Source organism: Macrobrachium rosenbergii, chromosome 39, assembly GCF_040412425.1.
Source record: "Macrobrachium rosenbergii isolate ZJJX-2024 chromosome 39, ASM4041242v1, whole genome shotgun sequence".
Taxonomy (NCBI): domain Eukaryota; kingdom Metazoa; phylum Arthropoda; class Malacostraca; order Decapoda; family Palaemonidae; genus Macrobrachium; species Macrobrachium rosenbergii.
The window spans coordinates 9,052,501-9,066,933 of NC_089779.1; the positions used below are offsets into that span (position 1 = coordinate 9,052,501).

The window sequence follows — 14,433 nt, forward strand, 5'->3', positions numbered from 1 at the left end:
CACTCATAGGTAGCTGTGTGTTTCCATGGTGGAGGTGGGTTGATATTGATTCTGAGTATAAAAGCCTGAATTCAACAGGGATACATACAGCACAGTCAGTATTAGCATATACTTGTCTTGATGGCTCAATGGTCAAGGCACTGTTCGTCATCGTTTCCCAACCAGTGAGAAGTTCAAATCCACTGGTGACAAAGTACTCATCAATTATAATTCTCCCTTGTAGTGCGTGGGTGGGTGGGCTTATGCCGCATTTTTTTTAGTTCCATATGAACCTTTTATTAATTCTCGTCACCATATATCATTTGAAAGCTTATGGCTTGCAGTTTAAAAAAAAAAGTATGTCAGTTTTTTCTGAGCATTTCAAATGCAAGATTCAAGATGGCATCCAAGATGAGAATTACACATGGTGTTGTGTCTTTCAGTGTAGGTTGTCTGAAAATGTGTATTATAGTACATAGCTGAAAAGTAGACTTCTAAGCATTGTTTCATCATGCAGATTGCCAGGGATCCTTACGCTAGTCATTGTTGATTATGCCAGTTATTGTTGCTTGTTTCATAAGCTAATACTTTTTGTATTTTGGGTGTTGGTAGTTCTATTGGGTTGATTTTGGAGTGTGATAGTGCATGCAAGAACACTTGCTATTATAGCTGTGGGTGGTAGAATAGATTTCAGTGTATAACCTATGGCAACACATGCTGTTAAGAAAAGCAGGCTGATGAAAGCTAACTCTTCCCATTGCACTGTGTGTCAAAAATCAGGTGGCATACTGGCATATAAGCCTTGTCTCGAATCATAAGAACAATATTTGGTAAGTACGTGGACTAAGGCAAACTATAGTGATATTCACTCGGCATCTTTAGAACCTCTTGGTGACATTTCAGTTCATGACCTACAAGAGAAGACGGCAACTTGGCAATTGAAATGCTTAAAAAACAGTACAGTTGCAACACCTTGAACAGATTGAAGGCACAGTATGAAAATGCACTTCCCTAGGGTGAAGCTCCCAAACCATTTATAGCTGGAAGACCCTGCAGTGAAAGCACCAAGAGCTCAGATGCTACTGACAACCAAACAACAGCAGCAAAACTTAATAAAGGACTGTGCTTTTTGTCATAAAATGAAAGACAAATTTGCATCAGGTTAGCTGGTTGATCAAAAATGTCTGGGGGGGGAGGGGGGGAAGCAAACAAAATTGCATCTGATGGCACTGAAGTTGGTCCTCGGGAGGGTCAAAGGACAGCTTCTGAAAAAGAATTTTTTAATCTTGTGAATGATCTTTTGCCATCTGGCAATCTTATACGTGGATGAGTTTCAGACTACATATACTATATATCTTTAATGGAGCAACATAAACTGAGTGAGATGGTGACAAAAAAGTCCTAAAGATGAAAATAACATCTCTCATTAAGGAATTTGAATTCAGCAGATCTCTATAAGTTACAAAGCCTGAGTGTTTGAGCCCCAACAGAACTAAACTTAGAGCAATGGATGAAGTTGACAAGGTAAAAAATGGTGCATTGGACATGCAGATACTATATAAATATTTAAAGATAATTTGGAAGGTTATTCTTGGGGTGCAAAAATCAAATCCTTGGAAATCTGAGGGGTCACTAAACAATCCAAGTGGAATCCTAGTTGATTTGACAGCAGTGTTAAACTGGATTGATGCAGCAGGTCCATGACTGCAAATTTAGAGGAGAATAAAAAATACTTATAAAAATAAACAACAGACAAGTCTGTGAATATCACACAGAACACCCTGTATGCAGCTAAATCAGTCAGAACATCCTATGCAGACTGGTATGTAAAGAAACCCTGATTAATGATGGAACAGCCTTAGTTCATGAGCTGTCCACCATATCAGTCAGTACCTTTGCAGAGCTTACCAAAATGCACATCAAAGCTTTGTCTGCCCGAGTAGAAAATTTTGATTTTTGATAGGCATGATGTTGGACATTCAAGCAGGAGTCCAGGGCTCAACACTATGGAAAAGCAACAAATGCATATCTAGGAAGAAAGTGGTTGACTCCACAACAATTAGTGTTCTCTTCAAAATATTCCTCAGTAGAGACAGCGTAAAGTCATCAGTGACTTCATCACCTGGAAGGCAAGACACTACTATTCTTATCACACATGGCATCCATGCTGCACAAAGAGAGAGTACAGTTTACATTTGTCACACGATGTTGATGTATTCATTACTACTGTATCAAAACAACCTCAGCTTGGAGAACATACATGTTTTATCACAGGGACAGGTGACAGAAGAAATTTGGTTAATTTGAAAGCCATTCGCAAGAAAACCGGAGCAGACATAGCGTGATTTTTTGCCAGGATTTCATGCATTAACAGTCAGATTGCAATTGTAAATTTGCGGGCAAAGGAAAAGTCACATTCTGGAACACATATGAAATAAAATAAAATTTTGTCTAGGCTTTCAAAATGCCCAGTGATCCACACGAACAGCTGATAATAAACAAGGCTCTTTAATAATATGTATAATGCAAATGTAATCATATCTCTTGTTCCTGCAAGAGAAACAGCATAACTTGTACAGAGATGTCCAACTGCAAAGCTGATTTTGACAAATGTGTGAAAAGTGTGGATGAAATCCTCCGCTGTGCAGATTCAGATGATAATGTGTGGACATTTGTTAGCAGTAAGTCACAGATGCTAGGATTTAAAGAATTAAATGTTTTACTTATTCAGTTCCATTACAGTTCCTGTGCATACATTAGTGCTTGTCTGTGTTTAGATTTTGTTTGCTTGGCACTTTATACTGTGTTCAGATTTATAGTTAGGAGCATAAGTACAAAAATACTGCTTATTGCAAGACTACTTTGATGATGAAAATTACTATGCTGCATTTACTGTACTGAATTTGTATAACAGAATATCTGTAATTACACTTACTATTCTCGTAACATTAAGTAGGTAGAGGGTATCTTTCACGAGGGATTTATTTGGAGCATAGACACTATCCTATTTCCAAACTTTCAGAGATGCAAACAAACATGATTGTAAATTAAAATTGTGTTTGGAGCACTCCCTTTGCCACCCTTAAGTTAAAATTTTGTATTGCACACCTCTGCTTAGTTACAATTTTTGTCACTACCTACACCGCACAGCACTGTAACTGATGCCAATACACTGTACGCTGCCCCAGACTCTCAAACCTACACAAGCGGTAAGACCTCATCAGTTGCGTTCCGATTTATTCATGTGATTTTATTATAAAATATCGAGCCCATCCTTTTTCTATCATGCTAATGGCAAGCATATGGCCAGTGAAGATAGTGGAAGTGGTAAAAAGTGGCAAAGGAAACAAAAGTAGCAATTATAAATTAGAAAGTTGTGAAAAAATGGTTGAGGTAGTACACCAGTATAATATGAATCATTTAACTATTGGCATAGTATTCCCAAAACTCCTGAGCAAAATGGAGTTGCGGAAAGGATGAACAGAAACTTAATTGAAGCATGAGATGCATGTTGTCTGATTCAAGGTTGTTTAAGAATTTATGGGCCAAGCCTTTGTCTGCTGCTGTTTATGTCCTTAATAGAGGTCGTGCTGCTTGAAGGATATGACACCTTATGATGCAGTGAATGATGGCAAACCCAATGTTAAACATTTAGGAACTTTTGGGCATTTCTTATGTTCATGTTCCAAAGGATGAAAGCGATAAAGGGATTCAAAGTCCTAAAGGTCTATTTTACTGGGTTATGGATGCAAACATTGTCTCTATGACATTATGTTGGAATGTATTCTTTATAACGGTGCTCTTCATCCTATGACATTTTAGATGGTCTTCTGAAAAGTACACACAGGTACCTAAGTAAGATGTTGACAAGTTCACTTGGAATCAAAACAGCTATGGTAGGCTAGCATAGGTTAACTCGTGCTTGAGTAATAGAGATGAGAAAAAGTTAGAATTATCTTGTACTGTAGAAGGTTCAAGGTGCACATTCAAGGCATTCTAGGAATTGGATGTGTGTGTCTGCCCACTACCACAAGGAAACTAGCTTCAGATATGAAAAAGCTTGTTACCTCTAATGATCAAGTACTCGAGTCTTTGACAAGCAAACAAGCCTGGCTGGAACTGGCCAAATGTAATAATTAAAGCTAATAGGGAGACACTCTTATTTTCTGTACTTTTTATGGCTAAATAAAGAAAGTATGTGTCAGGGTGAAAAGGGCTTGTGGGCGTGGCTAAGTACCTTACCCCTTGCCAAGCAAAGATGCTTTCAGTAACTTGAGTTAGGTTGTTTAAGGCAGTGTCACAGGAACACATTTTCTGGCATCTTTTAGCATTTTTGGCAAACATTGTATCAAATAGCTAATATTGTTTTTCATATTTTGTGTACAATCAAAGCTGTGAATGTTTGTTACAATGATGACATGAAAGCGAGAACTTAGATAACTAAATGTCTCAACAGTTTATTATAGTTTTTAATGCCAGTTCATGGGAATAAAATAATGAATTATTGGTTACTTGGTCCACAGTTCAGCATTAAGATACTAAAAGATGTCTGAACACGTGCCTTTGTGACACCACCTCTATTTAGGGCTAGGTTTGGGATGCTTTTTATTTAGTGGAAGCCATGGTAAGGTCGAGATTAGAACCTCTAGTAGTCCTTGGCTGGTTAAGTATCCTGCAGTGTCTACTCGGTAGTCTTTCCAAGTTGCTCACTGCTTATTTTAACCGTTTCTATAGCTTTCAGTTCTGTTTTTCACACGCAACATCCATGTATTACCAAAATGCATAGTTGTATCTATTGGTCTGTAAATATTGGGGGTTGGAGGTGGGGGATGTATGTTAACTCGGATATGGTGCCAGTGTTAATTGGCTGCTCAGGGAGGAAGAGCCTGTCCAACAAAAATATGGTCCCAGTTACATGGTCAAAATGGACTCAGTGTGAAATCAAAGCTGTCTTTTATCCTGGTTGCCGTTTTCACATAATCAGTAATATGGCATTACATTAGTATGGCTGTAACTTGTGAATACTGTAACTAAATATTAAACATTTAGAAACTTAAATGGTACCGTGACAAGAATCGTCCTACTTTGGTCAAGTCGTTATGGTACCCATTTATCTGTTTTTAAATTTATTTAGCAGTGAAACCTTTCACATGTTAAGGATATTTGGTTAATGCCATATTACTGATTATAAATTGGTTAATGCCATATTACTGATTATAAGTTGGTTAATGCCGTATTACTGATTATAAACAGCTACACTTGGTTATTTATAATGAAAGTGAAGCAGTTTTGACTTCAGGCTTGGTCATTTTGACCAGGGAGCCGTGTTGAGCGTACCAGCAGATAGTTTGATCTAAGAACAACGAAGGCCGAAAATATTGGAAAACTTAATAGAACAACACTTGTCCAGAATATCACACAAAATGTTGGAAGATATATTTTATCAAAGAGATCTATAGCTTCAACTGTGCCTACTTTTTTTTTATCTGCATCATGGTGGGATTAAAAAATCAATTAACTCCCTATTTGGGTAAATTTCGGTTGTAAATACATAGCATACTAATTGCAATAGAGTCTCGATGAATTTATTAGGCACATGGTTTAGATATTAAAAGTATTTACGGGAATTTATAAATAGGTGGCGATGCTAACAAGTGAATTCAGGGAACCAGATCCAATCATTTTGAGCAGTTACAAATAAAAAAATAATTACTTAAAACGAGCAAATGATTAACTTTTAAATAGTATTTTATTTTAATAAATCACAAAGTTGGAAATAATGACAACATATTTGTAATAATAGAGAAACAATATAGTCATTTCGAGAGTAAGGAAATGAATTGTACATCTTTAGTGCTGTACCCTTGAAAAAGATTTAAAAGCAGACTATTAATTTAGTGTCTGGGAACTTTGGACGGATCAAGGAAGCCTTCCTTTTTCCATAAAATACAACATGTAGTTATTGTGTTATGTTAGAAGTTTGGAGGAAGAATTGATGATATTGATCGCCAATTTGTCACTGCCACTGTACCACACGTAAGCTAAAATTAGAAGCACCCAACAAAATTGACAGAGTATGTAGGCTGAACACAAAACTTTTTGAAGATGAGCGCAAGGTAGAACGTACCAAGTACAGTATTCGGGTGTAGATAGCTAAGTAAAATAAAGATCAGTAAGAGATGAGAGATCACCAAAAAAAAAAAAAAAAAAAGGGTGAGTGAACAAAATCATTTATTTAGGGAGAAGTATTGGTGTTAGCATAGCTCACAGGATTATTGGGGAAATATCCATGAGTGGAAAGAAAAAGAGGAACATAACTGTTAATGGACAGAAGGGTTAATAATCAGAAGAAAGACAGTATTGGACGGAAAATATTCGTGATGTCATGAATATGATACGAGGGGTTAATTTTATTGATATACAAGAAGTTTATAAAGACCTGAATGTACTTATGAACGAATTTACAGTTTTTGAGGTGGACTCAATACTAAAGAAACTGTAGAGAAGAAAATGCCAGGTTTTGGTGGAATCACTGCAGAGATGATTCTACTTGAAACTGAAATGACACCTTGCATACTATGAGACTGTTTTGCAGAATATGGAATGAGAAACAAAGCCAGATGATTGGGAACTGGAAGTCGTAGCAAAGGAACCGAAGAAAGGTGGCTTGTTTGTATGTGATAGCTGCAGGGTAATTGCACTTGTGCCGGTTATAATGAAAATACTTATAGTGTTAAATCTAAGTATGATTGAGAAAGAAATTGGAAGAAATCTTGGAGACTGAACAAGCAGGTTTTAGGCAAGGCAGAAGCTGCAGAGATCAGATATTTAAGACATATTGTGCAGCAGTGAGTGGAATTTAATCCCCCGTCTGATGGTTTTGTTGTTTACAGGAAGGCATTTGAGAGTTTCTATTCACCAGTGTTATGGACAGGTGCGTCACGAGGGCATGCATGTTAATTATATAAAGATAATTTAAATTATCCATGAAGGAAGTAGAGGAAAAGGTTAAGGGAATTAGCAGTAAATAGTGTGGTGCTACAATTTTAATTCGCCTTTGCCGTTTGGCTTTCTCATAGATTTTACAATGAGAAAAATTGTCGAAGGAGGTTTAGATTGGAGTAACAACAGAAACTTGACTGACTTGAATTCAAGTAAAGTGCATCACAGATCTAAAGAGATGGGATTCAAACCTAAGAAAAACAGAAGTACTGAGGACACAATATGAAAGTATTGATGAGGCCAAGTCTTGAGTTGAAATTTAGTGTTGAGTTGTAATTTAGTGAAAGGCTGAAAATGGTCAGTCAAACAATGAGCCGAATAGCTTTGAAAATAGAAGACTGAAATTGCATACAAAAGATGATGCTGTACATACATTCAGTACAATCTGTATTGCTAGAGAGAGATGAATTATGGTATGATATTGAACCTATATCTGAAAGATTTTGTTGGTTGGAAAATAAAGTTTAAGAAGAATATTAGGAATCAGATGACAGAACAATTATACATGATACCTTAAGGATTATAACTGAAGTTTAATTTGTATGTAAGATAATGTTAAAAGGTAGATGGATGTGCTTTAGACATGTCCTTTGCATAACCCCTGGGAGGACAGTATGTGGAAAGTGTCAGTTAGGCTTCTGTGGGCATCAGAAGAGTTAGAAGATCCAGACCTACTAGGATTAGAAGTATTATTAGCTGGAGATGAGTGGAAGATCAGTTAAGCACAGGCAAGACATAAGTGTGTTGTGTGTTGTGTAGCGTTATAGGAGTGTTATGCAGCATTGTAGAAGTCCTTTCTCCTTACTAAACACCCTGCCACCAGTACTGCACAATATTTTGTGAGTATCACAAATATTGTGTGCATTAGTTACGAACCATTATTTTTAATAAACTTTGAAAGAAGCTTTTATGGCTATTTGTTCGTAAGTGCAAGATGTGCATAAACTGAACAGTTGTAATCTATAGACTGCCAGTGCTATTTAGTGCTGCAGGATGGTAAATTGCTTTGTATGGTATTTAAATCTCAAGTAAATAGTCAGAGTATGCCATTACCTACTTGGAAAGTCATCATTTGTAATTTGTTATAGTGTAGCGAAGGCGTGAGTAAGAGTCCCTGTCTACAAACTTACAAATTTATTCAGACAACAAACAGACAGGTCAGTAATTCTTGAGAGCGTAATTGTAGCATACGACACTAGGCGAATGAAAACAGAGGTCACCACACAATCATTTGAGTTTAATGACAGATGAACATATACACATAAATTAATATACAAGGCATGACTGAAGCTTATGGTACTTATGGCTGAACTGCTGACATTGTAATGCGTATGGTAATAAAGTTACATTTAACATGAAAATAATATGAATGGAGGTATATGTATGAAAGATGCTTGACGTATGCTGTGTTTCTTTTCTCCGTGTGTTTTGTGTGCAGAGGTGTTGTTGTGAGAAGATTAGCAAGCTAGGTGAGATGACAGTGTGGGGTCCTTGTGGGACCCTACAGAACTACCCCCCTTGGAGAGGTCTACAGTTGTAGGCGGTGTCTGGGATATATGCTGGCTTTAGGCAGTTGATGGAGACCCATGTCGCTCTGCTGTCCCTTGTCATCTGGTAGGCTTTGTTTTTTCTCAGGATGATACAGTATGGTCCCGAGTAGGCTGGGGAGAGCTGGCTCTGTGAGTCTACCCAGATGAACACATATTTTGCATTCTGCAGCTCGCTGGGGACATACACTTTTCTGGTCACATGGTAGGTCATCTTGGTTGGCATTATCCATTCTGCCACTTTTCGGGTGTTGGATGGGGATGTTGGGCTCGTTTGATCTCGAAAGACATCTGCTGGCAGTGTTAGTGTTTTGCTATTGCTGACAGGTGCTGCTGTTGCCGTGCTGACCGTATGTCTGCAGACTTTGTGAAGGCATGCACCAAGGGTTGATAGTCTGTTTGCATGATGAACTCTTGTCCCTCAAGCATGTGGCAAAAGTGGCCAATGGCTTTGTAGACTGCTAGAAGCTCCCTGTCAAAAGTGGAGTATTTCTGTTCCACTGTCGTTATCTTCATGCTGAAGAACACCAGCAGACGACAACTAGCATCCATGTCTTGTTCTAGTACGGCACCCATCGCCGTGTTACTTGCCTCTGTTGTCAATGTGAGGGACCTGTTGGGTAGAGGAAAAATTAATGTGGTTGCAGAGGTTATCGCTTGTTTTGCTGAAAGAAATGCATTATCTTGATTTTCTGACTGATTTAACTTTTTATCTTCCTTGTAGGCATTGATATTTCGGGCTCATAATTTTAGCAGTGTTAAAGATGAAGCTATGGTGATAGTTGATTAGTCCAGAAAATTTTTGTATATACTGCTTTAATTGTTGTTGGTTTTTGAAAGTTGGTGATTGCTTTCACTTTTTCTGGTAGGGCCTTAATCCCTCTGGGGTATCTTGATCTCCCAGGAATTTCACCGTTTTCTTTGTGCATTTGTCTTCCCTTACTAGTGATCCATTTTCTTTGAGTATTTGCCATACTATTTTGACGTCTTTTAGATGCTGCTTGAGGTTGGGGCTAAATGTGAGGATATCATCGACATAGACCACGCAGAATGGAAGATTGCCAAGCAGTTTGTCCATGAGTCTTTGGAAGATTGCCCATGTTGCGAAGGCCAAAACAGTTGTAGTCGAACGTGTAGGTGCTGAAGGGGGTGATGATCGCGGTTTTTTCTATATCTTCCTTCGCTACTGTAACTTGGAAGTATCCCTTCATCAGGTCTATTTTGTTGAAGATCTTTGCTCCGTTCATCTGGTTGGTTATGTCTGCTGTGTTTGGCAATGGGTATCTATCTGGCTTCGTTGGGTTGTGGTACCGTGTGAAGGGGGGATGCCCATGGGCTGGGGGCTTTTTGGCATATTCTTGCATTCTCCAACTCCTTGAACACTTGTTTGGCATAGGCAAGCTTCTTGGGGGCTAAATGTCTGAAACACGAGTGGATTGGGAGGGCCTTCTGTTTCTATATGGTGCTGGATGTTGTGTTTTGCTGGCTTGGTTAAGTCGTGCTGCAGGTCGTCTTTGAAGACTTCCTGGCAGTCTTGTAGAAGTTGTCGTATTTCCAGTGGTGGGGTGAATGCTGCAATGGGGCATATTTGTTGTCTCTGCTGCTGCGGTGACAGTGTGGTGGCAGTTCATCTGCGTGTGTGTGGCTGTTGAGATGATGTTGGATTTGTTTTCTGGGTCAGCTGTTTTGATGCTATGTTCACTAGCAGGTTGTGTGCTGTTAGGAAGTCTGCTCTTAACAGTGCTGTCGTCATGTCTGCCGTGACAAAGGTCCAACTGTAGTCTTTCCCTATTGAATGATACGTTCATATCCCGCCTCCCCTACATCTTGAGTGGTGCGCCGCTGGCGGTTGGTAGGTGGAACGGGGTTGAGTCGTTCATTCAGACCGCCTGGCAGAAATGAGCTGCATGCTCTGGTGACGACAAGGAATTCTGTGTTTGACCCTTCGTTCCTGATGAAGAAGCACGTGGAGCCTCTACGTTCTTACCTGGAAGAAAGCCAGTGCTGAGTAGGTGCAGTGTCTTACAAGGCAACGGGTCTGCTCACAGATGTTAGTTGGATGGGTCGTAGGTGCAACCCTCTTGCATGTTTTTTGAAAACAGGCAGCCTTTGTCACATTTGCTGGCTTTCTTCCCAAATCTCCAGTGGAAGTAGCACATCCCCTCTGGTGGTTCATCTTTCTTCTGTCTGGTCTTCCCTTTGATGAATTGCATGGAGAATTCATTTGTGGATGGGGGCGGCTGGTCCCTGTGGGTCACTGGCGGATTCTGTGTCAGTTGACTGCTGGGCCCGTCATGGTGCTGGTGCTGCTGTTGGTGGCTGGCTGTGTGGGCTCCGCCGTCTTGTGGGCTACATGCACTGCGTCGACCAACCTCAGGAATTCTTCAGTTGGGATGGTGGAGGCATTGGGCATGGCCGCCACTGTTTAGCGGGGTAAATCTTGTGAGGAGTACCTCTCACAAGGTCTAGGGATAACTCAGGTTGGCTGTCTATGGGGGTTAGCGTGATGAGCCGCCACAACTGTTTGTAGATGTGTGATGGTCGCTCGTCTCCTATGGGTGCCCCGATGTAGTAGAGGAATTCCTCGTTTCTTAGGGCGGGTGGCATGCTGAATGATGACTTCAGCTGGTCCTTCAGCAATTCATAGGTGACAGGGGTTTGAAGTTCTGTGAGCCATCCTGCGACTTGCTTGAAGACTTCATCTGGCAGGAATTCGAGGGCAGCATCTGTTTACGTGTTGAGGAGGTGATTTTCTTTGATCGGAAGATTGTTTCCACCATGAAGAACCAAGCTTCTGGGTTGTGGGATGTGAATGGAGGTAGACGTATGGAGGCAGTGGCGATGGTCTTGCTGGAGAGGCTGGCATCATTGAGGTTGGCTGAGTTGGTCATCTCTGTGATCACCAATGTAGTGAAGGCGTGAGTAAGAGTCATCGTTTACAAGCTTACTAATTTATTCAGACAACGAACTGACGGGTCAATAGCTCTTGTGAGTGGAAACATAGCATACGACACTATACAAGGCATGACTGAAGCTTATGGTACATATTATATGGATGAAATGCTGACATTGTAATGTGTATGGTAATAAAGATACATTTAACATGACAATAATATGACTGGAGATATGTATAAAAGGTGCATGATGTATGCTGTGTTTCGTGTGTCTGCGTGGTTTGTGCGCAAAGTTGTTGTTGTCGTGAGGAGATTAGCGAGCCAGGTGAGATGAAGGCATGTGGGGTCCACGTGGGACCCTACAGGGTAACCTAGGTCAGTCCATATTTTTGGTTTTTAGTTACTTTTGGGGGATCCGGGGTAAGGAGGGAGCCCCCAAAATTCTGCCCACCCCACTTCCTGATCAGGTCAAATCACACCATAAATCAGTAAGAAATGTAAGGTCTGGTTAGATCAAGATAGGACGCCCTAGCAGAGGTTAGTTGTCTGGTCCAGAAAACTGAGACAAGACAGCACTTTCCAAATACCAGTTCTGTAAGCCCATGTGTACAGTTTCATAATTTTGCACATTTTTACGATCTCTAGCTCTTTATTGCCATTTTTGCATACTTACATATAGGCCAAGAATGCAACATGGCTGTTCATGGCCATAAATTGATCACAATTTCACTGTTGCCAATACCATTCCACCCTCTTTACAAAAAAAAAATTATTTTGTAGTTATTTGATATTATTTTTTGTTTGGCCAAACCTGCTCCCGTCGATCTTAAGTAGCCCCAAAGGTTTTTTTTGTTTGTTTTCAACGAAATAATAGAAAAATAACATTCTTGTTAGGGAGTAAATGAGATAAATGTGTGCCTGGTTTGTTCTTCACCAGATAAGGTTATTTCAGCCATAGTGATGTTTAGAACATACATAAGCATTGAATTAAGAATTAATTTCATATTGCATATTCTAAATTTATAGTTTTAGAACATGATTAAAATTCTGTTTTCACGCTGCGTAGCTCTTGAAAAATCATAAAATTTCAGCATAATTTGCATAATTTTATCTGTAATGAAATGAGTCATCATCCATTGTGAACAGATCTCAAAGGTTGGATGCTGAGGTTATGATCATACTACATAGGATCAATTCTATAGTGTGATTGACGAGTTTAAGTCCAAAACTCGCAACGAATTCAACCACGATGACGAGGTTGAGTGTCGTCCTCTGAGCGGGAAGCGGCTCTTGAGTATTCAGTTACTCCTGAGCATTGAAGACCGTTCCCTTAAGGGCTTGCCCTTGAGTGGAGGAGGATGTCACAGGCTGAGTGGTTGACTTCCAGTCCACTATTAGATCCTGTGATTTTCTTTTAAAATTCCCTAAATGGGATAAAAATCCAATTTAAGTAACAAGTCATGCCACACATGATTCGGTGGCATAGCATTGGTCCATTATAATCCCCTTTCTAAGTGCAGACAATATTTCCTTTTCTAGCTGTCATGAAGATTGATTCCAAATAAACTTGCTTCTTGTGCAGTGTTCAATTTACCAGTGAGCATTATCATGTACAGGTTTTGTTTTGGATTTGTCATGTCAGTGCTAGATGGGTTGCTAAACACAGAATTACAGGTTGGCAAGTCGCATGGTGATAGTTTTTGGTATAAATGAATAGTACCGTGCAGGAGGTTTATTTCCAAAGATAATCTTGAGCTATTAATTTATTAAAATGATGAAGCAAATGGAAATTGATTTTTACCATTGTGTTAATTATTTGATTTAATACTTCAAACTGACTATGAAAACTCCCAAGAAATGTCATGATACCTTTAGAGTTACCAACACGTTAACATATAAACCAATCTCATTGTTTTTTGGGATCATAATCCAAAGGTCAGTGAGATTATGACCAGGGATATTTGATTTGTTAAATCTCACTTCTCTCAAGTTTAGTTTAACTGGATGAGAGAGGTAAGTGAGCCATTTGTTGCGTCTGCTGGTTATGCCTCATGTGAATTAAGCTTTACTGTATTAGGAATTGCTGTACCACTACTCTGAAGTAAAAGGAACGAGGGCATGATAACTTGATCTGAGTCCTACTGGCAAAATTCAGTTTTGCCAGTGTTCTCGACAGCTTATGGAGATCCGGCATTCTTTCTCATTGTCATTCACATTGATCTCTTGCTTGTCCTCTCTTGCACTTATATATGAAACAGATAATTTCTTCCCTTTACTTACATCTAATCAAATACACATAACGGGTCTCCTTCCTCTGTACTTGGTCTGAACAACTGTTTCTCAACAGAATTCTTATCGCTGAGGGCTTCCATTTACTCATTCTGTTGTATGATCAACTTGGTTGAAACAAATCAGCATATTTTATAATCTATCCACTAACCTTGACATCATAATGTAAATGACCTATCTTCCTGACAATTTATCATAAACAATTTTTCTGAGTTATTGCATGACTACCCTGACATAAGATGAAAGAGTGAAATGTCTTAGTTTTGGAAGAATTTCCACGTGTTCCTAGCATTTCTGTTTCAACTGACTCACAAACCTAGCATTTCTGTTTCAACTGACTCTACAAACTGGGATACACAAGATGTAACTTATTCTTTATCTTCCTCCCCATAGATAAGTTTGATGGTGATACATACACCTGTAGTGTTGCTTACATTTGTTTTTATAGAAAGTAGGAACTTTGCTCTTTGAGAAACTACATTACCTGGATTTGCTTGCCTGAACTTTATGTTGAGATTCAAGGTTTGAAAAAATCTTTTTGCTTCTTCACATATTGCTGGATGATAGGGTACTGACAATGAGTGTTTTGTTCCATTTACTTGAAACAGTTGCTTAAAGTCATGTGGAATGAAATGTGGAAAATTGTCTGTTAGTATTCTTTTTGGCAGACCATGTGTTGCAAAAATAGACATAAGTTCTCTTACAGTGGTAATTTAGGGTTT

General features: G+C 39.1%; 1 protein-coding gene and 1 non-coding gene across 4 annotated transcripts in view; both read left to right on the forward strand.

The window, feature by feature from the left end:
• Nucleotides 1-14,433, forward strand: part of LOC136825720 (alpha-1,6-mannosyl-glycoprotein 4-beta-N-acetylglucosaminyltransferase-like) — a 445,856-nt gene that overhangs the window by 14,663 nt on the left and 416,760 nt on the right. The gene's annotated exons all lie outside the window — the stretch shown is intronic.
• On the forward strand, nt 12,594-12,799 carry LOC136825852 (small nucleolar RNA U3). The gene has a single exon (XR_010849479.1). It is a non-coding gene; the product is annotated as a small nucleolar RNA U3 (small nucleolar RNA).